The sequence below is a fragment of the Neolamprologus brichardi genome, chromosome 17 (genome assembly GCF_056152115.1).
Source record: "Neolamprologus brichardi isolate AB-2024 chromosome 17, ASM5615211v1, whole genome shotgun sequence".
NCBI classification, from domain to species: domain Eukaryota; kingdom Metazoa; phylum Chordata; class Actinopteri; order Cichliformes; family Cichlidae; genus Neolamprologus; species Neolamprologus brichardi.
Window position 1 is genome coordinate 38,170,709 of NC_142120.1, and position 27,160 is coordinate 38,197,868.

The window sequence follows — 27,160 nt, forward strand, 5'->3', positions numbered from 1 at the left end:
TGTGAAAGAAAGAAGAAAAAACCCGGACCGGGCCGCCTGGCCACCCTTTGTGCGGGTGTCCGCTCCCCAGGCTCCGAAAGCCTTGCCAGCCCTTGTGATCGGGTGGCACCGCCCACCAGGCGTGTGAAAGAAAGAAAAAAAACCCCGGACCGGGCCGCCTGGCCACCTTTTGTGCGGGCGTCCGCTCCCAAGAATCCGAAAGCCTTGCCAGCCCTTGTGATCGGGTGGCACCGCCCACCAGGCGTGTGAAAGAAAGAAGAAAAAACCCGGACCGGGCCGCCTGGCCACCCTTTGTGCGGGTGTCCGCTCCCCAGGCTCCGAAAGCCTTGCCAGCCCTTGTGATCGGGTGGCACCGCCCACCAGGTGTGTGAAAGAAAGAAGAAAAGACGAAAAAACCCGGACCGGGCCGCCAGGCCACCCTTTGTGCGGGTGTCCGCTCCCCAGGCTCCGAAAGCCTTGCCAGCCCTTGTGATCGGGTGGCACCGCCCACCAGGCGTATGAAAGAAAGAAGAAAAAACCCGGACCGGGACGCCTGGCCACCCTTTGTGCGGGTGTCCGCTCCCCAGGCTCCGAAAGCCTTGCCAGCCCTTGTGATCGGGTGGCACCGCCCACCAGGCGTGTGAAAGAAAGAAGAAAAAACCCGGACCGGGCCGCCTGGCCACCCTTTTTGCGGGTGTCCGCTCCCAAGGCTCCGAAGGCCTTGCCAGTCCTTGTGATCGGGTGGCACCGCCCACCAGGCGTGTGAAAGAAAGAAGAAAAAACCCGGACCGGGCCGCCTGGCCACCTTTTGTGCGGGTGTCCGCTCCCCAGGCTCCGAAAGCCTTGCCAGCCCTTGTGATCGGGTGGCACCGCCCACCAGGCGTGTGAAAGAAAGAAGAAAAGACGTAAAAACCCGGACCGGGCCGCCTGGCCACCCTTTGTGCGGGTGTCCGCTCCCACGGCTCCGAAAGCCTTGCCAGCCCTTGTGATCGGGTGGCACCGCCCACCAGGCGTGTGAAAGAAAGAAGAAAAAACCCGGACCGGGCCAACTGGCCACCCTTTGTGCGGGTGTCCGCTCCCCAGGCTCCGAAAGCCTTGCCAGCCCTTGTGATCGGGTGGCACCGCCCACCAGGCGTGTGAAAGAAAGAAGAAAAAACCCGGACCGGGCCGCCTGGCCACCCTTTGTGCGGGTGTCCGCTCCCCAGGCTCCGAAAGCCTTGCCAGCCCTTGTGATCGGGTGGCACCGCCCACCAGGCGTGTGAAAGAAAGAAGAAAAAACCCAGACCGGGCCGCCTGGCCACCCTTTGTGCGGGTGTCCGCTCCCCAGGCTCCGAAAGCCTTGCCAGCCCTTGTGATCGGGTGGCACCGACCACCAGGCGTGTGAAAGAAAGAAGAAAAGACGAAAAAACCCGGACCGGGCCGCCTGGCCACCCTTTGTGCGGGTGTCTGCTCCCCAGGCTCCGAAAGCCTTGCCAGCCCTTGTGATCGGGTGGCACCGCCCACCAGGCGTGCGAAAGAAAGAAGAAAAAACCCGGACAAGGCCGCCTGGCCACCCTTTGTGCGGGTGTCCGCTCCCCAGGCTCCGAAAGCCTTGCCAGCCCTTGTGATCGGGTGGCACCGCCCACCAGGCGTGTGAAAGAAAGAAGAAAAGACGAAAAAACCCGGACCGGGCCGCCAGGCCACCCTTTGTGCGGGTGTCCGCTCCCCAGGCTCCGAAAGCCTTGCCAGCCCTTGTGATCGGGTGGCACCGCCCACCAGGCGTATGAAAGAAAGAAGAAAAAACCCGGACCGGGACGCCTGGCCACCCTTTGTGCGGGTGTCCGCTCCCCAGGCTCCGAAAGCCTTGCCAGCCCTTGTGATCGGGTGGCACCGCCCACCAGGCGTGTGAAAGAAAGAAGAAAAGACGAAAAAACCCGGACCGGGCCGCCAGGCCACCCTTTGTGCGGGTGTCCGCTCCCCAGGCTCCGAAAGCCTTGCCAGCCCTTGTGATCGGGTGGCACCGCCCACCAGGCGTATGAAAGAAAGAAGAAAAAACCCGGACCGGGACGCCTGGCCACCCTTTGTGCGGGTGTCCGCTCCCACGGCTCCGAAAGCCTTGCCAGCCCTTGTGATCGGGTGGCACCGCCCACCAGGCGTGTGAAAGAAAGAAGAAAAAACCCGGACCGGGCCGCCTGGCCACCCTTTGTGCGGGTGTCCGCTCCCCAGGCTCCGAAAGCCTTGCCAGCCCTTGTGATCGGGTGGCACCGCCCACCAGGCGTGTGAAAGAAAGAAGAAAAGACGAAAAAACCCGGACCGGGCCGCCAGGCCACCCTTTGTGCGGGTGTCCGCTCCCCAGGCTCCGAAAGCCTTGCCAGCCCTTGTGATCGGGTGGCACCGCCCACCAGGCGTATGAAAGAAAGAAGAAAAAACCCGGACCGGGACGCCTGGCCACCCTTTGTGCGGGTGTCCGCTCCCCAGGCTCCGAAAGCCTTGCCAGCCCTTGTGATCGGGTGGCACCGCCCACCAGGCGTGTGAAAGAAAGAAGAAAAAACCCGGACCGGGCCGCCTGGCCACCCTTTTTGCGGGTGTCCGCTCCCAAGGCTCCGAAAGCCTTGCCAGTCCTTGTGATCGGGTGGCACCGCCCACCAGGCGTGTGAAAGAAAGAAGAAAAAACCCGGACCGGGCCGCCTGGCCACCTTTTGTGCGGGTGTCCGCTCCCCAGGCTCCGAAAGCCTTGCCATCCCTTGTGATCGGGTGGCACCGCCCACCAGGCGTGTGAAAGAAAGAAGAAAAGACGAAAAAACCCGGACCGGGCCGCCTGGCCACCCTTTGTGCGGGTGTCTGCTCCCCAGGCTCCGAAAGCCTTGCCAGCCCTTGTGATCGGGTGGCACCGCCCACCAGGCGTGTGAAAGAAAGAAGAAAAAACCCGGACCGGGCCGCCTGGCCACCCTTTGTGCGGGTGTCCGCTCCCCAGGCTCCGAAAGCCTTGCCAGCCCTTGTGATCGGGTGGCACCGCCCACCAGGCGTGTGAAAGAAAGAAGAAAAGACGAAAAAACCCGGACCGGGCCGCCAGGCCACCCTTTGTGCGGGTGTCCGCTCCCCAGGCTCCGAAAGCCTTGCCAGCCCTTGTGATCGGGTGGCACCGCCCACCAGGCGTGTGAAAGAAAGAAGAAAAAACCCGGACCGGGCCGCCTGGCCACCCTTTGTGCGGGTGTCCGCTCCCCAGGCTCCGAAAGCCTTGCCAGCCCTTGTGATCGGGTGGCACCGCCCACCAGGCGTGTGAGAGAAAGAAAAAAAACCCCGGACCGGGCCGCCTGGCCACCCTTTGTGCGGGCGTCCGCTCCCAAGAATCCGAAAGCCTTGCCAGCCCTTGTGATCGGGTGGCACCGCCCACCAGGCGTGTGAAAGAAAGAAGAAAAAACCCAGACCGGGCCGCCTGGTCACCCTTTGTGGGGGTGTCCGCTCCCCAGGCTCCGAAAGCCTTGCCAGCCCTTGTGATCGGGTGGCACCGCCCACCAGGCGTGTGAAAGAAAGAAGAAAAAACCCGGACCGGGCCGCCTGGCCACCCTTTGTGCGGGTGTCCGCTCCCCAGGCTCCGAAAGCCTTGCCAGCCCTTGTGATCGGGTGGCACCGCCCACCAGGCGTGTGAAAGAAAGAAGAAAAAACCCGGACCGGGCCGCCTGGCCACCCTTTGTGCGGGTGTCCGCTCCCCAGGCTCCGAAAGCCTTGCCAGCCCTTGTGATCGGGTGGCACCGACCACCAGGCGTGTGAAAGAAAGAAGAAAAGACGAAAAAACCCGGACCGGGCCGCCTGGCCACCCTTTGTGCGGGTGTCCGCTCCCCAGGCTCCGAAAGCCTTGCCAGCCCTTGTGATCGGGTGGCACCGCCCACCAGGCGTGTGAAAGAAAGAAGAAAAAACCCGGACCGGGCCGCCTGGCCACCCTTTGTGCGGGTGTCCGCTCCCCAGGCTCCGAAAGCCTTGCCAGCCCTTGTGATCGGGTGGCACCGCCCACAAGGCGTGTGAAAGAAAGAAGAAAAAACCCGGACCGGGCCGCCTGGCCACCCTTTGTGCGGGTGTCCGCTCCCCAGGCTCCGAAGGCCTTGCCAGCCCTTGTGATCGGGTGGCACCGCCCACCAGGCGTGTGAAAGAAAGAAGAAAAAACCCGGACTGGTCCGCCTGGCCACCCTGTGTGCGGGTGTCCGCTCCCCAGGCTCCGAAAGCCTTGCCAGCCCTTGTGATCGGGTGGCACCGCCCACCAGGCGTGTGAAAGAAAGAAGAAAAGACGAAAAAACCCGGACCGGGCCGCCAGGCCACCCTTTGTGCGGGTGTCCGCTCCCCAGGCTCCGAAAGCCTTGCCAGCCCTCGTGATCGGGTGGCACCGCCCACCAGGCGTGTGAAAGAAAGAAGAAAAAACCCGGACCGGGCCGCCTGGCCACCCTTTGTGCGGGTGTCCGCACCCCAGGCTCCGAAAGCCTTGCCAGCCCTTGTGATCGGGTGGCACCGCCCACCAGGCGTGTGAAAGAAAGAAGAAAAAACCCGGACCGGGCCGCCTGGCCACCCTTTGTGCGGGTGTCCGCTCCCCAGGCTCCGAAAGCCTTGCCAGCCCTTGTGATCGTGTGGCACCGCCCACCAGGCGTGTGAAAGAAAGAAGAAAAAACCCGGACCGGGCCGCCTGGCCACCCTTTGTGCGGGTGTCCGCTCCCCAGGCTCCGAAAGCCTTGCCAGCCCTTGTGATCGGGTGGCACCGCCCACCAGGCGTGTGAAAGAAAGAAGAAAAAACCCGGACCGGGCCGCCTGGCCACCCTTTGTGCGGGTGTCCGCTCCCCAGGCTCCGAAAGCCTTGCCAGCCCTTGTGATCGGGTGGCACCGCCCACCAGGCGTGTGAAAGAAAGAAGAAAAAACCCGGACCGGGCCGCCTGGCCACCCTTTGTGCGGGTGTCCGCTCCCCAGGCTCCGAAAGCCTTGCCAGCCCTTGTGATCGGGTGGCACCGCCCACCAGGCGTGTGAAAGAAAGAAAAAAAACCCCGGACCGGGCCGCCTGGCCACCCTTTGTGCGGGCGTCCGCTCCCAAGAATCCGAAAGCCTTGCCAGCCCTTGTGATCGGGTGGCACCGCCCACCAGGCGTGTGAAAGAAAGAAGAAAAAACCCGGACCGGGCCGCCTGGCCACCCTTTGTGCGGGTGTCCGCTCCCACGGCTCCGAAAGCCTTGCCAGCCCTTGTGATCGGGTGGCACCGCCCACCAGGCGTGTGAAAGAAAGAAGAAAAGACGAAAAAACCCGGACCGGGCCGCCAGGCCACCCTTTGTGCGGGTGTCCGCTCCCCAGGCTCTGAAAGCCTTGCCAGCCCTTGTGATCGGGTGGCACCGCCCACCAGGCGTGTGAAAGAAAGAAGAAAAAACCCGGACCGGGCCGCCTGGCCACCCTTTGTGCGGGTGTCCGCTCCCCAGGCTCCGAAAGCCTTGCCAGCCCTTGTGATCGGGTGGCACCGCCCACCAGGCGTGTGAAAGAAAGAAGAAAAAACCCGGACCGGGCCGCCTGGCCACCCTTTGTGCGGGTGTCCGCTCCCCAGGCTCCGAAAGCCTTGCCAGCCCTTGTGATCGGGTGGCACCGCCCACCAGGCGTGTGAAAGAAAGAAGAAAAAACCCGGACCGGGCCGCCTGGCCACCCTTTGTGCGGGTGTCCGCTCCCCAGGCTCCGAAAGCCTTGCCAGCCCTTGTGATCGGGTGGCACCGCCCACCAGGCGTGTGAAAGAAAGAAGAAAAGACGTAAAAACCCGGACCGGGCCGCCTGGCCACCCTTTGTGCGGGTGTCCGCTCCCACGGCTCCGAAAGCCTTGCCAGCCCTTGTGATCGGGTGGCACCGCCCACCAGGCGTGTGAAAGAAAGAAGAAAAAACCCGGACCGGGCCAACTGGCCACCCTTTGTGCGGGTGTCCGCTCCCCAGGCTCCGAAAGCCTTGCCAGCCCTTGTGATCGGGTGGCACCGCCCACCAGGCGTGTGAAAGAAAGAAGAAAAAACCCGGACCGGGCCGCCTGGCCACCCTTTGTGCGGGTGTCCGCTCCCCAGGTTCCGAAAGCCTTGCCAGCCCTTGTGATCGGGTGGCACCGTCCACCAGGCGTGTGAAAGAAAAGACGAAAAAACCCGGACCGGGCCGCCTGGCCACCCTTTGTGCGGGTGTCCGCTCCCCAGGCTCCGAAAGCCTTGCCAGCCCTTGTGATCGGGTGGCACCGCCCACCAGGCGTGTGAAAGAAAGAAGAAAAAACCCGGACCGGGCCGCCTGGCCACCCTTTGTGCGGGTGTCCGCTCCCACGGCTCCGAAAGCCTTGCCAGCCCTTGTGATCGGGTGGCACCGCCCACCAGGCGTGTGAAAGAAAGAAGAAAAAACCCGGACCGGGCCGCCTGGCCACCCTTTGTGCGGGTGTCCGCTCCCCAGGCTCCGAAAGCCTTGCCAGCCCTTGTGATCGGGTGGCACCGCCCACCAGGCTTGTGAAAGAAAGAAGAAAAAACCCGGACCGGGCCGCCTGGCCACCCTTTGTGCGGGTGTCCGCTCCCCAGGCTCCGAAAGCCTTGCCAGCCCTTGTGATCGGGTGGCACCGCCCACCAGGCGTGTGAAAGAAAGAAGAAAAAACCCGGACCGGGCCGCCTGGCCACCCTTTGTGCGGGTGTCCGCTCCCACGGCTCCGAAAGCCTTGCCAGCCCTTGTGATCGGGTGGCACCGCCCACCAGGCGTGTGAAAGAAAGAAGAAAAAACCCAGACCGGGCCGCCTGGCCACCCTTTGTGCGGGTGTCCGCTCCCCAGGTTCCGAAAGCCTTGCCAGCCCTTGTGATCGGGTGGCACCGACCACCAGGCGTGTGAAAGAAAGAAGAAAAAACCCGGACCAGGCCGCCTTGCCACCCTTTGTGCGGGTGTCCGCTCCCCAGGCTCCGAAAGCCTTGCCAGCCCTTGTGATCGGGTGGCACCGCCCACCAGGCGTGTGAAAGAAAGAAGAAAAAACCCGGACCGGGCCGCCTGGCCACCCTTTGTGCGGGTGTCCGCTCCCCAGGCTCCGAAAGCCTTGCCAGCCCTTGTGATCGGGTGGCACCGCCCACCAGGCGTGTGAAAGAAAGAAGAAAAAACCCGGACCGGGCCGCCTGGCCACCCTTTGTGCGGGTGTCAGCTCCCCAGGCTCCGAAGGCCTTGCCAGCCCTTGTGATCGGGTGGCACCGCCCACCAGGCGTGTGAAAGAAAGAAGAAAAAACCCGGACCGGGCCGCCTGGCCACCCTTTGTGCGGGTGTCCGCTCCCCAGGCTCCGAAAACCTTGCCAGCCCTTGTGATCGGGTGGCACCGCCCACCAGGCGTGTGAAAGAAAGAAAAAAAACCCCGGACCGGGCCGCCTGGCCACCCTTTGTGCGGGCGTCCGCTCCCAAGAATCCGAAAGCCTTGCCAGCCCTTGTGATCGGGTGGCACCGCCCACCAGGCGTGTGAAAGAAAGAAGAAAAAACCCGGACCGGGCCGCCTGGCCACCCTTTGTGCGGGTGTCCGCTCCCACGGCTCCGAAAGCCTTGCCAGCCCTTGTGATCGGGTGGCACCGCCCACCAGGCGTGTGAAAGAAAGAAGAAAAAACCCGGACCGGGCCGCCTGGCCACCCTTTGTGCGGGTGTCCGCTCCCCAGGCTCCGAAAGCCTTGCCAGCCCTTGTGATCGGGTGGCACCGCCCACCAGGCGTGTGAAAGAAAGAAGAAAAAACCCGGACCGGGCCGCCAGGCCACCCTTTGTGCGGGTGTCCGCTCCCCAGGCTCCGAAAGCCTTGCCAGCCCTTGTGATCGGGTGGCACCGCCCACCAGGCGTGTGAAAGAAAGAAGAAAAAACCCGGACCGGGCCGCCTGGCCACCCTTTGTGCGGGTGTCCGCTCCCACGGCTCCGAAAGCCTTGCCAGCCCTTGTGATCGGGTGGCACCGCCCACCAGGCGTGTGAAAGAAAGAAGAAAAAACCCGGACCGGGCCGCCTGGCCACCCTTTGTGCGGGTGTCCGCTCCCCAGGCTCCGAAAGCCTTGCCAGCCCTTGTGATCGGGTGGCACCGCCCACCAGGCGTGTGAAAGAAAGAAGAAAAAACCCGGACCGGGCCGCCTGGCCACCCTTTGTGCGGGTGTCCGCTCCCACGGCTCCGAAAGCCTTGCCAGCCCTTGTGATCGGGTGGCACCGCCCACCAGGCGTGTGAAAGAAAGAAGAAAAAACCCAGACCGGGCCGCCTGGCCACCCTTTGTGCGGGTGTCCGCTCCCCAGGTTCCGAAAGCCTTTCCAGCCCTTGTGATCGGGTGGCACCGACCACCAGGCGTGTGAAAGAAAGAAGAAAAAACCCGGACCAGGCCGCCTTGCCACCCTTTGTGCGGGTGTCCGCTCCCCAGGCTCCGAAAGCCTTGCCAGCCCTTGTGATCGGGTGGCACCGCCCACCAGGCGTGTGAAAGAAAGAAGAAAAAACCCGGACCGGGCCGCCTGGCCACCCTTTGTGCGGGTGTCCGCTCCCCAGGCTCCGAAAGCCTTGCCAGCCCTTGTGATCGGGTGGCACCGCCCACCAGGCGTGTGAAAGAAAGAAGAAAAAACCCGGACCGGGCCGCCTGGCCACCCTTTGTGCGGGTGTCCGCTCCCCAGGCTCCGAAGGCCTTGCCAGCCCTTGTGATCGGGTGGCACCGCCCACCAGGCGTGTGAAAGAAAGAAGAAAAGACGTAAAAACCCGGACCGGGCCGCCTGGCCACCCTTTGTGCGGGTGTCCGCTCCCACGGCTCCGAAAGCCTTGCCAGCCCTTGTGATCGGGTGGCACCGCCCACCAGGCGTGTGAAAGAAAGAAGAAAAAACCCGGACCGGGCCAACTGGCCACCCTTTGTGCGGGTGTCCGCTCCCCAGGCTCCGAAAGCCTTGCCAGCCCTTGTGATCGGGTGGCACCGCCCACCAGGCGTGTGAAAGAAAGAAGAAAAAACCCGGACCGGGCCGCCTGGCCACCCTTTGTGCGGGTGTCCGCTCCCACGGCTCCGAAAGCCTTGCCAGCCCTTGTGATCGGGTGGCACCGCCCACCAGGCGTGTGAAAGAAAGAAGAAAAAACCCGGACCGGGCCGCCTGGCCACCCTTTGTGCGGGTGTCCGCTCCCCAGGCTCCGAAAGCCTTGCCAGCCCTTGTGATCGGGTGGCACCGCCCACCAGGCGTGTGAAAGAAAGAAGAAAAAACCCGGACCGGGCCGCCTGGCCACCCTTTGTGCGGGTGTCCGCTCCCACGGCTCCGAAAGCCTTGCCAGCCCTTGTGATCGGGTGGCACCGCCCACCAGGCGTGTGAAAGAAAGAAGAAAAAACCCGGACCGGGCCGCCTGGCCACCCTTTGTGCGGGTGTCCGCTCCCCAGGCTCCGAAGGCCTTGCCAGCCCTTGTGATCGGGTGGCACCGCCCACCAGGCGTGTGAAAGAAAGAAGAAAAGACGTAAAAACCCGGACCGGGCCGCCTGGCCACCCTTTGTGCGGGTGTCCGCTCCCACGGCTCCGAAAGCCTTGCCAGCCCTTGTGATCGGGTGGCACCGCCCACCAGGCGTGTGAAAGAAAGAAGAAAAAACCCGGACCGGGCCAACTGGCCACCCTTTGTGCGGGTGTCCGCTCCCCAGGCTCCGAAAGCCTTGCCAGCCCTTGTGATCGGGTGGCACCGCCCACCAGGCGTGTGAAAGAAAGAAGAAAAAACCCGGACCGGGCCGCCTGGCCACCCTTTGTGCGGGTGTCCGCTCCCCAGGTTCCGAAAGCCTTGCCAGCCCTTGTGATCGGGTGGCACCGTCCACCAGGCGTGTGAAAGAAAAGACGAAAAAACCCGGACCGGGCCGCCTGGCCACCCTTTGTGCGGGTGTCCGCTCCCCAGGTTCCGAAAGCCTTGCCAGCCCTTGTGATCGGGTGGCACCGTCCACCAGGCGTGTGAAAGAAAAGACGAAAAAACCCGGACCGGGCCGCCTGGCCACCCTTTGTGCGGGTGTCCGCTCCCCAGGCTCCGAAAGCCTTGCCAGCCCTTGTGATCAGGTGGCACCGCCCACCAGGCGTGTGAAAGAAAGAAGAAAAAACCCGGACCGGGCCGCCTGGCCACCCTTTGTGCGGGTGTCCGCTCCCACGGCTCCGAAAGCCTTGCCAGCCCTTGTGATCGGGTGGCACCGCCCACCAGGCGTGTGAAAGAAAGAAGAAAAAACCCGGACCGGGCCGCCTGGCCACCCTTTGTGCGGGTGTCCGCTCCCCAGGCTCCGAAAGCCTTGCCAGCCCTTGTGATCGGGTGGCACCGCCCACCAGGCGTGTGAAAGAAAGAAGAAAAAACCCGGACCGGGCCGCCTGGCCACCCTTTGTGCGGGTGTCCGCTCCCCAGGTTCCGAAAGCCTTGCCAGCCCTTGTGATCGGGTGGCACCGCCCACCAGGCGTGTGAAAGAAAAGACGAAAAAACCCGGACCGGGCCGCCTGGCCACCCTTTGTGCGGGTGTCCGCTCCCCAGGCTCCGAAAGCCTTGCCAGCCCTTGTGATCGGGTGGCACCGCCCACCAGGCGTGTGAAAGAAAGAAGAAAAAACCCGGACCGGGCCGCCTGGCCACCCTTTGTGCGGGTGTCCGCTCCCACGGCTCCGAAAGCCTTGCCAGCCCTTGTGATCGGGTGGCACCGCCCACCAGGCGTGTGAAATAAAGAAGAAAAAACCCGGACCGGGCCGCCTGGCCACCCTTTGTGCGGGTGTCCGCTCCCCAGGCTCCGAAAGCCTTGCCAGCCCTTGTGATCGGGTGGCACCGCCCACCAGGCGTGTGAAAGAAAGAAGAAAAAACCCAGACCGGGCCGCCTGGCCACCCTTTGTGCGGGTGTCCGCTCCCCAGGCTCCGAAAGCCTTGCCAGCCCTTGTGATCGGGTGGCACCGACCACCAGGCGTGTGAAAGAAAGAAGAAAAAACCCGGACCGGGCCGCCTGGCCACCCTTTGTGCGGGTGTCCGCTCCCAAGGCTCCGAAAGCCTTGCCAGCCCTTGTGATCGGGTGGCACCGCCCACCAGGCGTGTGAAAGAAAGAAGAAAAAACCCGGACCGGGCCGCCTGGCCACCCTTTGTGCGGGTGTCCGCTCCCCAGGCTCCGAAAGCCTTGCCAGCCCTTGTGATCGGGTGGCACCGCCCACCAGGCGTGTGAAAGAAAGAAGAAAAAACCCGGACCGGGCCGCCTGGCCACCCTTTGTGCGGGTGTCCGCTCCCCAGGCTCCGAAGGCCTTGCCAGCCCTTGTGATCGGGTGGAACCGCCCACCAGGCGTGTGAAAGAAAGAAGAAAAAACCCGGACCGGTCCGCCTGGCCACCCTGTGTGCTGGTGTCCGCTCCCCAGGCTCCGAAAGCCTTGCCAGCCCTTGTGATCGGGTGGCACCGCCCACCAGGCGTGTGAAAGAAAGAAGAAAAGACGAAAAAACCCGGACCGGGCCGCCAGGCCACCCTTTGTGCGGGTGTCCGCTCCCCAGGCTCCGAAAGCCTTGCCAGCCCTTGTGATCGGGTGGCACCGCCCACCAGGCGTGTGAAAGAAAGAAGAAAAAACCCGGACCGGGCCGCCTGGCCACCCTTTGTGCGGGTGTCCGCTCCCCAGGCTCCGAAAGCCTTGCCAGCCCTTGTGATCGGGTGGCACCGCCCACCAGGCGTGTGAAAGAAAAAAGAAAAAACCCGGACCGGGCCGCCTGGCCACCCTTTGTGCGGGTGTCCGCTCCCCAGGCTCCGAAAGCCTTGCCAGCCCTTGTGATCGGGTGGCACCGCCCACCAGGCGTGTGAAAGAAAGAAGAAAAAACCCGGACCGGGCCGCCTGGCCACCCTTTGTGCGGGTGTCCGCTCCCCAGGCTCCGAAAGCCTTGCCAGCCCTTGTGATCGGGTGGCACCGCCCACCAGGCGTGTGAAAGAAAGAAGAAAAAACCCGGACCGGGCCGCCTGGCCACCCTTTGTGCGGGTGTCTGCTCCCCAGGCTCCGAAAGCCTTGCCAGCCCTTGTGATCGGGTGGCACCGCCCACCAGGCGTGTGAAAGAAAGAAGAAAAAACCCGGACCGGGCCGCCTGGCCACCCTTTGTGCGGGTGTCCGCTCCCCAGGCTCCGAAAGCCTTGCCAGCCCTTGTGATCGGGTGGCACCGCCCACCAGGCGTGTGAAAGAAAGAAGAAAAGACGAAAAAACCCGGACCGGGCCGCCAGGCCACCCTTTGTGCGGGTGTCCGCTCCCCAGGCTCTGAAAGCCTTGCCAGCCCTCATGATGGGGTGGCACCGCCCCCAGGCGTGGAAAAGAATGGTAAAAATATGGTAAATGGCACTTTACTAGTCCCTAAGGACCCCAAAGTGCTTTACACATTCAGTCATCCACCCATTCACACACTGGTGAGGACAAGCTACATTGTAGCCACAGCCACCCTGGGGCGCACTGACAGAGGTGAGGCTGCCTAACACTGGCGCCACCGGGCCCTCTGACCACCACCATTAGGCAACGGGTGAAGTGTCTTGCCCAAGGACACAACAACCGGAACTGTCCGAGCTGGGGCTCGAACTGGCAATCTTCCGATTACAAGGCGAACTCCCAACTCTTGAGCCACGATCGCCACAAAAGAAAGCAGAAAAAACCTGGACCGGGCCTCCTGGCCACGCTTTATATTGGTGGACCTCCCCCAGGCCTCACTGCCTTCCCCTTGCTTCTCAGAGAAACCCTCTACAGAAGAGTTTAGAAAGACAAAACTAGTGAGTTCTGAATGTCCTGGTGAGTCTCCACCTGTTACAGGTGGGTGCAGCCTGCACTGTCTCGAGACAGACCAGACCAGCTGCACCACAGACACTTCAAACATTATCTCAAGACAAACACTGAAAGAACAACATCAAAAAGAAGAAAACAAACCCTAGAAACATGCCGGGTTACAGGAGACGGTAGCCGTGTCGAGATTGAGTCTGTGTGAGTCTTTTTTCTGTTTATGAACAACAGAAAAAAGAAAGAAAACTTACCTTAGAAATCTGTAGGGTTGTTTTCTCTGAGAGATGTTGGAATCTGTAAACAGTTACTCCGAAAAAGATCCAGATGTTTCGAAATACTTCCCTGGCGAATGTTTCAATTCTGCAAGCATAATTGCTGCAATTAATGGACTACAAGTCGTCACTTTTCACCCCTATTTATGGATTTAAGGATCAAAGGATCAAACTGGTGGTAAGATTCTAAATATATGTGATGTCATTATCCCGTAATGACATCACATATATAGGTTGTCACATTTATCAGTAAAGTTTCAATCACTGCCCCGCCACCGCCCCCCAAAAAAAGTGCTTTTGCAATAACCAATGTTTTCTACAGTCATTTGTGCTAACAGATGGCAGCATTTTAAAGCTGGGTCTTACTCTGCCCAGGCTGCTCTACCATAGAAGAAGAAGAATGTTGACCTACAGTACCTTGAAAAACTTTCACACATTTTGTCACTTTACAACAACAAACGTAAATGGAATTTTTCTTAGATCTTCTGTGACAGACCAACACAAGTTACCACATAACTGTAAAGTGGTATGAAAATGATACATGTCAAAGGAGCTTGCAAAGAAAAGCGTCTGGACTTCTTTAAGTTGCTTGAAGACGTTTCACCTCTCATCCGAGAAGCTTCTTCAGTTCTAAGGTCAAATGGTGGGGAGTCCCAGATTTAAACCTAGTGGGAGTACCCCCCCGCAGAGGGACAAAAGGACCCCCTGATGATCCTCTAATCGCCTGATCCAAGTCTGGGAAATCTGGGACTCCCCACCATTTGACCTTAGAACTGAAGAAGCTTCTCGGATGAGAGGTGAAACATCTTCAAGTAACTTAAAGAAGTCCAGACGCTTTTCTTTGCAAGCTCCTTTGACTACGATGACCTGGATGACTGAGAACCTTCACAGACAAAATGATACATGGTTTTCAGAATATCAAGCAAATAAAATCTGAAAAGTGTCATGTTGATTAGCATTCAGTTCCCTGTACTCTGATACCCCTAAACAAAATCCAGTGATATCAATTGCCTTTAGAAGTCAACCAAATTAGACAAGTTTACCTGTGTGTAATTTAGTCTCATTATAAATACAACTGCTCTGTGACGGCCTCAGTAGTTTGTTAAAGAACATTAATGAACAAACAACTTCATGAAAACCAAGGAACTCACCAGGCAGGTCAGTGATAAAGTTGTAGATAAGTTTAAAGCAGGGATAGGTTATAAAAAAATATCCTGAGCTTTGAACATCTCAAGGAGCCCTGTTCAATCCATCATCCAAAAATAGAAAAGGTTTCCTACAACTGCAAACCTACCAAGATATGACCGTCCACCTAAACCGACAGACTGAGCAAGAAGAGCACTGGTCAGAGAAGCTTCCAAGAGGCACCTGGTCACTCTGGAGGAGCTGCAGAATTCCACAGCTCAGGTGGGAGAATCTGTCCACAGGACAACTGTAAGTTGTGTACTCCACAAATCTGGCTTACATGGAAGAGTGGAAGACTGAAGAATCCCATTGAGCATCTATGGCAAGAGTTGAACATTGCTGTTCAGACACGCTTTCTGTCCAATCTGTCTGAGCTTGAGCTGTTTTACAATGAAGAATGGGCAAATATTTCAGTCTCTAGATGTGCAAAGCTGGTAGAGACATACTCCAAAAGACTTGCAGGTGTAACTGTGGCAAAAGGTGGCTCTATGAAGAGCAGGGGTTTGAATAGAAATGCATGCCACACATTTTCCAAATTGTGTGTACATGCAACTTCAAAAGTTAAAGTAGAGAAAGACTGCAAACCTTAGGAACAATATGGAATGAGTGATAATGTCAGCACCATTCCATGATTTGGAAATATTTGTTTCACTTTAAATCTGTTTTTTTTTTTTTTTCTTAATTGCAAAAACTGTAAAATTTGAATGATCTTTTGTGTCACTTCAGTGTTCTGTCACTTCAATGACTCCCTCTTGTATCTTTGTTACACATTGGATATAATTTTTCTTACCACGATGATGCATGATCTTTACTCTCAAATCATTTTAATGGCTTCTGAGGAAGTTGCCCCTCTGCTCCAAATTACTGTTTAATAGGCAATTTGTTCTTTACTCTAGTTTGTTCCTTGATTGTAAAATCTGGTATTTTTGCAAATTTGGCTCAGGGGGACCTGAAAGCCAGGAGACAATTTATTGTATTGGCCACAAACAATCTAATAGAGGCCCATTTCCCATAAATATTAATAAAGATTTCTATCAGAGCAAAAATATCTCTCTCTCTTAAGTATTTGCTCCTAACCACGTCCTAACCTAGCAGTCATATATAGCCTTTAATTAATCCTGCATTTTTTGTCAAAGATATTTGTCACCATGAAATTAATAGCTTAAAACGGCAACATATGAACAGATTCACTGAGTAATCAGAAAAGTTTAGCATGAATCTGGACATTAGATTTAAGCTTGAAGTTTTAACCTTATCAGATATCACTTTGTAGAAGCTCCTTACCGTTTGAAGAAATCTCCTCAATCTGCTGTCCTCTTCTGCTTACATCTTTTTTTTTTCCATCTGAGACTGACGTTATTCCATGTTAATTATTTTTTCTCCGTGAAAAACACAGCAGCTAATCTGATCCCGGGGTGCCAGGGCGTCGAGCTCCGGATCTCAGCAGAAAAGTGCCAATAAAAGTTGCAGGCTGATCCAGGTATCAGTGACATAGGTTCTCCTCCGTGACGTCACAGTTGGAACACTGTTACGCCTCTGCGTAACCATGGTTACAGGGGACGCTTTGGAGCTCTGCTGCTCAGCAGCAAAAGATTTCAGGTTAAACTCTAAAACCAAATAAAATCCATATACTGTATATGTGTATAGTGTACCGCGTAAGCGTTCGTTTTCTGGAAGAGGCTGTAAAACGGACAGTTAAAATGTGACCGATGGCAGCCATACTGAGGTGAGTTGTTGAGGATATGTCGAGCTGTCGATAAGCACGGCTGTTTTTGTGCTGTTATTTACTGTTAGCCTGTTTTGGCTGGCGTTACTGAAGCTGTTTTCAACTGGATGTCACATTGTTGAACTCTGATGATTAATGAATAAACTCTCGATGTGACGATGGTAGAATGTAATTGTAACCCTGTGTTAATTTAGTCGTTTGATACCGTTTAATATCCAGTCCATCTGTTTGGTGTTTTGTTTTTAACATGCCCTGGAATAATTTAAAGTATTACAATGCCGGTGATTTACGACTCTTTCGCGCCAGTCAGCTGGGGAGTAAACTGTGGGGTTCTCAGAGGTAGCTCATGTGAGCCAGCAGTGACATCTGTACATGCAGTAGCCTTAAAATACTGATTATTTATTCTCCTGCTAGGTAAGAATTTGTGTTTTATACGTACATTGTTTCTTTCTATATGTTATCGTTTGGTTATGTTATGATGTGTGGTTAATGATGGTTATTAGTGTGCTAATCGTGAATAAGCTAGTAAGCTTGAAAATTAGCAGCCATGTTAAGATGATTTCGGTGATCAAGTTCGTGTCACTGTTTGGAATATAAACCCATATGGCTGGCACTACTTTCAAGATGTAAGCTAAAGGGGTGTGTTTTAAAAAAGGTGCAAGAATGACCTAACTCAGTGAGCGATGTGTGTTCATTGTAGAGTAAGTTGTAATTTATGTTGTGCATTTGAACTAGCAGACTGCACTGTTGTTTAGGGGCTATGAGTACTCAGGAGCGTGCGGTCGCTGGATTGGGACACAGCCAAAGTCTGTAGCTGTGTCAGAGCAAGCTTGTGTGAGCCAGCGGTGATATCTGTACACGCAGTACCTTTAAAATACTCATGTGTCATTCTCCAGTGGAGGAGACTTCTGCTGAGGAAGAGGCCCTGCTGTCCTGCTGTCCTGCCGTCTTACTGGTGCCATTGAGGGATCAGCGGCTGCTATATATTCTTCTCGACCTCGAGTATTTGGACTGAAGGACTCACAGACACGTTTCATATTTAGCTCTATACATTTTAAAAAGATTATTTACAAATATTTTCTTATTCACAAAGGCTGTATGGAGACATTTTGGTTATTGCCACAGACGCTTTCTCTTACTACGGATGGAGGATGTTGTGGTTTTACAACCCGTGGACTGAGAAAGGACTCAATAAGTAAAATGTTCACATATTCCAGTGTTAAAAACAAGTGAGTCTCAGTTGAGTGAAGTGTTGGTAACTGATGCCAACATTTTTCTTCTTTCTCCCTGTTTAAATCCCATCATATAAGGGACCCTAATGTTATCCTGCTACAAACATATTCAGCCAGTGTTATTTAAGTTTCCTGTAAACTACACATGTAAAGTGGATGTGAGAGAGGCTGTGATGAAGTCCTGGAGTTTTTAACGATGTACGTGCTCCAGTCCAGAAATGTGTATGATATGTTGGACACAGGTGGTAAAGTGCTGCCACACCCTGAATAAACTGTCCTCTGTTCTTTGGTAAGCTGACATATTTGTTACATGATCATGTGGTTTATCAGAGGGGAAGTGCCAGTTTTAGAATACTGGAGCCTAAGGTTAGGTTAATATTCAACCGTAATATTAGCTTTTAACTAGGTCTTGTCAGTTAGCTGGTGTTGTGTCAAAAAGTCATATCTGCCATAAACTCATTTTCGGTATTTGTCAAAAACCAGTTGATCATATTTAACCCTCCTGTTATGTTGGTTTCCAGGACACCAATTATGCTCCTGGGTTCATTTGACCCGGGGCACATTTACTCATCCAAAAGTGTCAGAAACACTGGCATTGATTATTTTACAATTTTCTTTTAGAATTTAGATTTTTTTCGTTTTCTGTAGTGATGCAGATGACATGTGACATCTCTTCTGTTCTGGGTCAATCTGACCGCAACATAACAGGAGGGATAAACTGCTATAGACAACTTTTTGGTCTCTAATATGTGAAACATGTCACATGTATCCCTCATGAGTGATATTGAGTCATCTTGTGCCACAAGATAGTTAGTGTTAGCCCCAGTGTTTTAAGATCCCAGCAGCGCTCGTATTTATGGCCACATTTTTCAAAGAGACGAGCTTTCTGGGTGCTGACTCAGAGGGACCACTTTAGTTCATTGAAGCTTTAATGCCAGTTTAAGACAATAAACTGGACACGTTTGAATCAAATTGATAATAACAGAGCGATGCTGGACATAAGCAGCTGTGTTAGTGTGACGCCCTGCATATTTGAAGGAATAAACTTCTGTTCTTACTGAATCTGTAACATTGCCTTGATCTGCCTGCATCATTTTTTAAATAGTTTATGTTGTTAAATGAGTTTTGTGTCACTGTGCACAGAGAAAAGCTCACCTGATGTAGTGGTAATGCGTTATTCACCACTAGATGGAGACAACCTGGCACAGGTGTTTTCTCTACACACTAAATTTCACACTGAAAAGCCTTGGTGGGAATTTTTGTTTACATAGAAAGCAAAAGAAAAAATGTCTCGAGGTCTTTCCAGTGTTTTCAAAATTGTGTTTTTCAGATACGTCAAAACTTCACACAGACAAACACACAAAACAACAAAATATGTTAAATTACACGTCTCATTCATTTTTGAGAATTTCACCACTTTTCGATTTCATGGAAAATAACTTGTGTTATTCATGACATGATATCATTTAAAATAACTTTGTCAGGCCAGTGAATAGCTGCCACATAAGTATAAATCTAAATCATGCAAGTGTAATATAGAAAAAACCACAAACAGTTGTGCTGTTAGTTCATAATAAATGGGTAGGGGTGTACAGTCAGTAAAAGCCACCAAGGCTCTGCAGAGCTCCAAACCTCCTCTGCCACAGACAGAAGCATCAAAAATGTGCGCTGGGAGCTTCATGGCAGGATTTCTACAGACACACAAATCTATATGTATGTGACCAAGAACCTTAGTCCATGTAGGGCATCTTAGCACAGTTTACTTGTGTCAGTTAGGTCAGCTAGTGGGAGGGCAGAGAGGGCAGCCTTTACATTGTTTTATTGTAGAGTGACAGGAAGTGCCTACGAGCTTCTAACCAGGCAGAAATAAAAAAAAAAAAAAAAAAAAATTAAATTTCAAAGGAAATACATTGATGAAAATCAAAGAAGAGAAAATGTATGTGATGTTCCATTTTCCTGAGAGCTGATTGGCTGTGATGACTCCTTCAAGTACTACATGCTACTTTGTCCTGCTAGTTAAGCCTGCTGTCTGTTCTCAGGCCTCCTCCTGTTTCACTGGCATAAATCCATCACCAGAGGGCTCCACTGACCTGCCTGCTGACATCAGAGCAAACCCCTGTGTCATGTGACCTGGCTGGAGTTGCAAAGCTGGACTCAGACCTGGCCCAGGCAAGTTCAAAGGCAGTTGTGGTAGAGAGAGCAGGGAGTATAGTAGAGCACTGGAAGGATGAGGTGGAAACAGGAAGCGTGTAGATTCAGTGGATTTGGCGTCCTCCATCTGTCTCCATGCTCTCTTTACTGGCCTTCTAGAAATCACTTCTAAAAACTTCTCCTGTAGCTGCTTTTGTTTAAATGTTTAGGATTTAGAATCAACTTTACTGTCATACATGTCTGAATACAGGGTAACAAAATACAGTTTGCATCTTATCAGTAAGTGCAATAAGAGCAAATATACAGATGTGTCGGTGTGAGGTAAACAGATCTACAGAGTGCTATGAATATATCTACAGCAGTGGAAGCGTAGCTCTCTGAACAGACTACAATAGTGAACAGTGTAGGGTGACAGCTGTGGGGGAGGAGCTGTTCCTAAACCTGCTGATTTTAGTCTGAAGGCTCCTGTAGCGCCTTCTGGAGGGGAGGAGCTGGAGGCAGGATGAGAGGAGTCCCTGAGAATGATGCGTGCTCGGCATAGACATCTCTTCTTGTGGACATCCTCAATGGCAGGAAGTGGGAAGGAAGGAAGGAAGCCCAGGATGCGTTGGGCGGCTTTCACCACCCGCTGCAGTTCCCACACCACACTGTGACACAGTTGGTCAGGATGCTCTCTATCACACAGCGGTAGAAGTTACCCAGTATGTCAGCAGACAGGTGGTTCTTCTTCAGGGTCCTAAAGAAAAAAAGGCGCTGATGGGCCTTCTTGACCAGGCTGGAGGTGTTAGTTGACCAGGACAGATTCTCAGAGATGTGGGTCCCCAAGAACTTGAAGCTGGAGACCCGTTCAACAGCTGTGCCATTTATGTAGATGGGGACATGGGGGTCTCTGTTCTCCCTCCTGAAGTCCACAATGAGCTCTTTGGTTTTGCTGGTACTCAGGAGCAGGTTATTGTCAGACCACACAGCTAGGTGCTTTACCTGTAGCAGACTCATCGTTGTCACTGATGAGACAGTCACCGTGGTGTCATCTGCAGACTGGATGATGGAGTTGGATCCATACCCAGGTCTGCAGTCATAGAGGAACTCAGCACACAGCCTGTGGAGCGCCAGTGTTGAGTGTGATGGTGGTAGAGCAGTTATGGCCTGACCTAACATGCTGGGGTCTGTTGGTCAGAAAGTCCATGATCCAGGTACAGATGGAGTTGCTGAGTCTAAGAGCCACAAGTTTGGTGATCAGCTTGGAGGGAATGACTGTACTGAATGCTGAGCTGAAGTCAACAAACAGCATTCTTACATAAGTATTGCATAAATATCTGAGTACACGTTGCAAGAAACTACATTCCCAGATCACATCCAGTGTGTGCTGGAAAATTTGCAACGATTCTACAAAAATGTTCCACGTGGTGTTTTTTTTTTTTTTTCCTTCTGGTGATGATCCAGTGGGGCTCCAGTCACTGCAGGCTCCCATGTGGTGCCACAAAACAAACAAATTTGTGCGTCCATGACTGATCCTGCTGCTTCACTTCTGTATGAATTGATCTTTTCATGACTGTTCACTTTGGACAAGCAGGAAACAGAGGTGACACTGACTTGTGGCTTCGCAGGATGATTCCCTTTAACAACAGGAGCACACAGTTTGTTTAGGCCACCATGAACAGCTCACACTGTAAATGACAAAGAGCCAGTATATGATACTGTAGCTTCCACTCACTGTGACAGGATGGCTCGTAGGAGGTGATCACACTCTGCTTCATTGGGTTCCAGTTCAGATTAAGGGACAACACATGGAAAGAAACTGGGAACAAATGTTTGAAAAATATTTACTGTTAGAAAACATTCAGTGAAAACATCGATTTTTCTGTTTGGCTTCAAATCTGAGTCTCCAAAAGCCAGTCAGACAGTAGAGTTGGTATAAACAGAGAGAGGAGATGAAGCTTCTTTTAGACAGAGGAAGGGAAAGATTTAGATTCACTTAAAAGGATAATTCTCTCTTTTTTTTTAGCACTTTCCACTTTCGCTTTCTTGCCATTAAGCTCTAATTAGCTTTAATTTCACTTCAAATACACGAACACAGAAAAGTAAGAGTGTGATTCTGCCAAAGGTAAAAACTAAAATGTAGCATTGTGAAAGGTCCCTGCTCACTGACCCCTCTGTCTCTTAACTGCTGTATATGTGCTGGATTATTTGGACTACATTGCATTGTACAGTTAGAATATGATTGTATCTGTGGGGCTTAAAACAATGACATGTTCACTCACAGTGGATTCATTTTCACTGCTTTAGGGCTGGTCTGGAGACATTAACTGGCTCTAGGTGACAGAAAGCGCTGTAAGGACTGAGAAAAAACAGGATTAATTTGGTGCACATTATGGGATTTGTGTATATTATGTGTTGAGGTTTTCTCTTTGTGACTGAGGTCCTTACTGGCGGTGAGATTTGTATTGAGTGTGCAGAGTGATCAGACACACATGTGCTGTTCCACAAACGGGATGTTTTTATTGTAGTCACTGCAGCAAGTGAGATCAGTGAGAAATAAACCAGGAGAGGTGGAAGGAAAAGATCAAACAACAGATCCTAAAGTCAATGATACAATCTGAATGATGAGAACGAAAGGCTAGCTGTGTGGAAGGCTGAGATACTCGTCATTTCTGAAGACGAGCAGCAGAGACAGTTCAGAGTATTTTCCCAAAAGTCCCCAAAAGCTAAACTGAGAGCAGCCTTTGTTCCTTTTGCTCAGCAGGGTTTCTGTCTTACAGAGTAATTTAGCAGGTGGGGAACCCTAAAATCAGCTGTAGTGGCTCTTGTAGATTTACACAACTGAAATCAATAATATGTAAGCAGACACCCAGCTGTCCACTAAACCTGATTCTGCTCTCCCCCATCCTCCCTCACCCTCTGCTTAGCTGAACTAAATTCATGGTTCTCTTCTAATTTTCTCAAACTCATTAGTAATAAATCCGAGCTCCTCTTGGTCGGCACTAAACCAACATTATCCAGAACCAACAGTTTCTCTGTTACTATCAATAACTCACCGGTCTTCATTTCTTCCTCTGTGAAAAGTTTGGGTGTCATCCTCAACAGTACTCTATCTTTCAATTCACACATTAATAATGTTACTCGGTCTGCATATTATCATTTACGCAACATTAATCGTCTCCGTCCTTTTCTCTCCCCACATGCCACTGCCCTTCTTGTCCACAGCCTTGTTACTTCCCGGATTGATTATTGTAACTCACTTCTTTTTGGTCTTACTCAAAAATCCATCCACAAGCTCCAACGCGTCCAGAACTCTGCTGCCCGTATCATCCCACTGTATAACTTTGCAAAAACTGCATAAAAAGCACTTGCAGCAACAAAAACATAATATTCCAGAAACACGCTTTGCCGATCCGATCAGCTGTTCATAACACTTCCTACGTCCATCAGCGCGAACTATTGCATGTCCGCCATGACCTGCCCGAAACCGGAAGTGACGTCATTTTCGCGGAAATGTAGTTTTTTTCTACCATCAGGGCCTCATGAGCCTATACTGGTGTTTTTAAAAGTTATGTTTGACTTTCTGACTTTCTGTGTGGTTTCTGGGATGCTTAGGACTCATATTGCACTGCTGGAAATAGTTTATTTTGATGCATATGCTGCTTTTTTTTTGCAAATTTGCATTATAGTATTTATTTTCGTTTTTCCTGCGGTGTATAAAAATTGGTGTATTTCAAAAATAAAACTATGAAGACACATAAAATAAATTTCCTGTGGTGGGAAACTATTTTGTGCAACTTTTTTGTATTTACAGTTTTGAGGGATAAGCCTCTTAAATTTCTCTAACTAGAAATATATGTTAAAAAAAAAAAGATTTTAAATTTTTTTGTAGCTTATTGCACTTTTTTGCAATTTATGTAATTACTATGCACTTAATGCAGACATATTATTAAAATGTGGACTGTAATGGTTGTATTGATGTATATCAACTTGAAATGCTCCCAAAAATGGCTCCACAGCATGTAAAAATATAATATAAGCTCTGGCGGACTTGGTTCTATGGTAGGTCTTAAAGGGTTAAATTTGTAAGGTCTGAGTTCAATCTATAGGATCAAGACATTCCTTTGTCTCTGACCACCTCTCCAGCCACTCTGTGCTGGGGGAGGTTTTATTGCAGATACATTTTATCTGGAAGATCTGATTCTTGTGTGGTAAGCTTCCAGCCCTTTTGTGGCTTCACTGTGTTGTTCATGGTGAACCATTTTATGACTAAGGATGTTGTTAGAAACAGTTGGAAGTCACGCACACAGAGAGACACACATTCTCATTCAAACACACACACACGTTCTTGCTCATGCATACAGGTGCTTACACATACACATACATAGTGTCTTGTCTTAGAACCATTGGGGGGTTTTACGGAGGGAGGTGCTTGTGCTGTGATGTGTACTGTAACTGTCATGTCAATAAAAAGGCTACGAGGACAGCTGCTTTTTGAGGGATTTAGGCTTCAAGAGCTGGTTCTTGACCAAAGCCTCTCCCTCGTTAGCGAGTTAAATAACCGGTTGAAGATGTTCTGTTATGTCTTGCGTTCTTCATAAGGAATAAGTCTCTAAACTAGCGGGGCATGTGGAAACACAGACCCAACAAACCCTGCCCCCAGTTTTATCGGCAATCCCGGGTTATCTGTACCGGGTTCCCATGCTACCTTCCCGGCGAAGGCGTCACCGTTGCCGGGGTAAACAAAGCGGCCGGCTGGTGAAGCTAAAGGTTTATCTAAGGAATTGTTCTGCTGTTTTCTGACCAGCGCATGGATTATTTCCAAGATTTTTTGTGTCTCGGCATTTCCAGGCTAAACCTCCACCGTCAACATGATTGAAACCTGAGATCGCTGTGTCGGGTTTCTCAACTTACTGAAACGGGTGCTCCAGTTCCAGCTTCTGCCAGGATTGCCCTGGTGAACGCCAGATCACTTTTATTCTTCGGGACTTTTTCAGTTCCCGTGATCTGGATTTTCTGTGTGTGACTGAGCTGTGGCTGAGTGTTGGTGAGTCCAGTGCTCTATCTAAACTTTTACCAATGGATTGTTGCTATTTTAATTTGCCATGAACGTCAGGCAGACATGCAGTAATGCAGCCACTGCTTAAGAAACCTGGCCTTGATCACACAGTTTTAGCTAATTATAGGCCTATTTCCAAGCTGCCTTTACTTTCCAAGGTTTTAGAGAAATTTTTTTTTAGTCAACTGAAATATTTTCTAGATGATAATGGCATTCTTGTGGTTTTTCAATCAGGTTTTAAAACCCTTCGTAGCACAGAATCTGCATTATTAAGAGTTAATAATGACATCCTTCTGGCATGTGATTCTGGTAACCATGTTGTTATGGTCTTGCTTGAACTAACTGCTGCCTTTGACACCGTAGACCACAATATTATAATTTCTCGATTAAGTGATGTGGTGGGTATTGGTAGCACTGCACTCAATTGGTTTAAGTCTTAAATGTCAGATAGAACTTAATCTGTCAGCCTTCTCGGTTCCGAATCATCTTCTGCTCCTCTGTCATGCGGCGTCCTACAGGGTTTAATTTTAGGGCCAGTGCTGTTTTTACTGTATTTATTTCCTCTGGGTTCCATCCTCAGAAGGTATGGGATCTCTTTTCATTGTTATGCCAATGACTGCCAAATTTATTTGCCACTGAAGCAGAAGGATGGCATCTGAATAAAACCTCTCTTGACATGCCTAGATGACATTAAAGCTTGGTTGGGTCTGAAATTTTTAAATTTGAATGAAAAGACCCAGTGGCCCCTGTGAGTCCTCCTCTTTTGATTTGGAACCCCTGGAAGTTTATTTTAAACATGTTGTTACTGCCCTTGGTTTTAAGTTGGACCAGTCCAGTTTTTATCATTCAAGGCGACTGGCAAGACTGAAATCTTTTCTTTCTAGGCAGCACTTTGAAACCGTGATCCATGCTTTTATTTCTTCCCCTGTGGACTACTGTAACGCACTTTATGTGGGGGTGAGTCAGTTGTTACTCTGACGTGAGCAGCTGGTTCAAAATGCTGCTGCACGACTCCTAACAGGAACTTGTAAAACAGAGCATATAACCCCTGTGCAGGCCTCACTGCACTGGCTGACTGTGTCTTTTAGAGTTCATTTTAAGATTCTTATGTTTGTCTTTAAATGCTTTCACAGTCTTGCCCCGCTTCACCTCTCTGAGCTTCTTCATCCCCACACACCCTGTCGGTCTCTCAGGTCAGCTGACCAGCTGCTCCTAGAAGTACCAAGATCCAGGAGGTGTCATGGTCCTGGGTCGGTGACCCAGTGTTTTTGGTTATGTACTTTTACTTTTGATAGTTTTGTATTTTCTAGGGTTTAGTGGTGTTCCCTCTGTTTGGTGTCTTCCCTGCTTGTGCATTCCCTTTGTGTAGTAGGTCTCTGTGTTTAGTCCGCGTCTCTGAGTCTGTGTCATTATGTGTATGTGTTTCCTGTTTTACTTTGAAGGTCTCTGTCTTATGTCAGTGTGTCCGTTTACGTTTCCCCTGCCTCGTCAGTTGTGATGTCTTCCAGGTGTGTTCCCCTCCTGCTTCCCGTCCCCTGATTCCTGGCGTGTGTATTTATAGTGTGTGTTACCTCGTCCTCGTTGCTGGTTCGCCTGTGTTTTTCCCCTCGGTTTTCCTGTGCATTCTCCCCGCGTTGATCTCCCTGCAAGGTACCCTCATTTGTGTTCTGGTTTTGTGTTAAGTTCTAGTTTTCCCAGTTTAGAGTGTTTCAGTTGTGCTTCTCGCCACCCTTTCTTTTGTGTTGAACTTCACCCCTTTTGTAAATAAAGCTCACTCACTACTACGCAGTCTGCATCTTGGGTCCGTTACTAATCCACACACGGCCTGCCTCGGCACCCCGTGACAGTACGAACCAGCCACAACATGGATCCAGCACACTTACCCGGGGAGAGCGATCTGATGCGAGTCCAACGTCGAGTGGATAACCCACACCTCAAATATGAGAGCAAGGATCGTGGGGATAAATGCTATGGAGGTGATCCTCAAAGGGAATCCCTATCTCCGCCAGGTCAGAGGATGTTTGGACTTATTGGCTAGGATTCAGTCCCCAGCTGTTTCTGGACCCCTGAAGATTAAGCAGCCCTCAGAGAACTACTCCGTGTCAGCACTGTCTGGGCAGAGCGCCCTTTGCCTTTGTTTCTGCCAGAGGACTCTGTGCCTGCTGGATTTGTGATAGTCTCCGCTGGAGGGTCCGTGGGACCGCTCCGGCCTTTGTCTACTGTCTCCGCTGGAACGCCACCGTCTCCGGCTTCCACGCCGCCGCCTGCAGCGCTGTCATCCTCGTCTGGTCCAGCCTCCGAGTCTTCATCCTCATCTGGCCCAGCTTCGGACTAATCATCCTCGCCAACTGCAGCCTCATCATCCTCGCCAGCTTCAGACTCATCATCCTCGCCAGCTTCAGACTCATCATCCTCGCCAGCTTCAGACTCATCATCCTCGCCAGCTGCAGCCTCATTATCCTCGCCAGCTGCAGCCTCATCATCCTCGCCAGCTGCAGCCTCCGTGTCTTCGCATTCAGCGTCGCCTGGTCCTGCCTTGTCTGGGTCTGCGGTTAATCGGCCACTTTCCAGGCCACTGGCCGGGCGCCATCACTGTCGCGGCCGGCCGCCAGACTCCCTTCGCCTGAGTCGCCGCCATTGCCATCCGCACGGTCGGCCCCCTGAACTGTTCGGACTCCTGTGCTGTCGGCCTTCGGGCTGGCTTCCTGAGTTGTTCTTTTTTGGACTCATGTTTTGTTTTGAGACTTTCTTGTGCTCCGGTGTTATTTTGCTACAGCGTTACTGGAGGCCAAGGTAATGCCATCCAGAGTAAGAATCTGGTTAGATACCATATTTCTAAGCTTTTCAGGGCCGAGTACAATAACCTCAGTTTGATCTGAATTAAGAAG

General features: G+C 52.4%; 1 long non-coding RNA gene across 2 annotated transcripts; it reads left to right on the forward strand.

Annotated features, from left to right (window-relative positions):
* Positions 1-15,693: 15,693 nt before the first annotated feature.
* LOC148098042 (uncharacterized) lies at positions 15,694-19,654 on the forward strand. 2 transcript variants are annotated; one of them, XR_015716635.1, is made up of 3 exons: positions 15,694-15,851; positions 16,748-17,080; positions 19,123-19,654. It is a non-coding gene; the product is annotated as an uncharacterized LOC148098042 (long non-coding RNA). The 2 variants fall into 2 exon arrangements; XR_015716636.1 differs by lacking the exon at positions 19,123-19,654 and having other exon boundaries at positions 16,748-18,145.
* Positions 19,655-27,160: the final 7,506 nt, after the last annotated feature.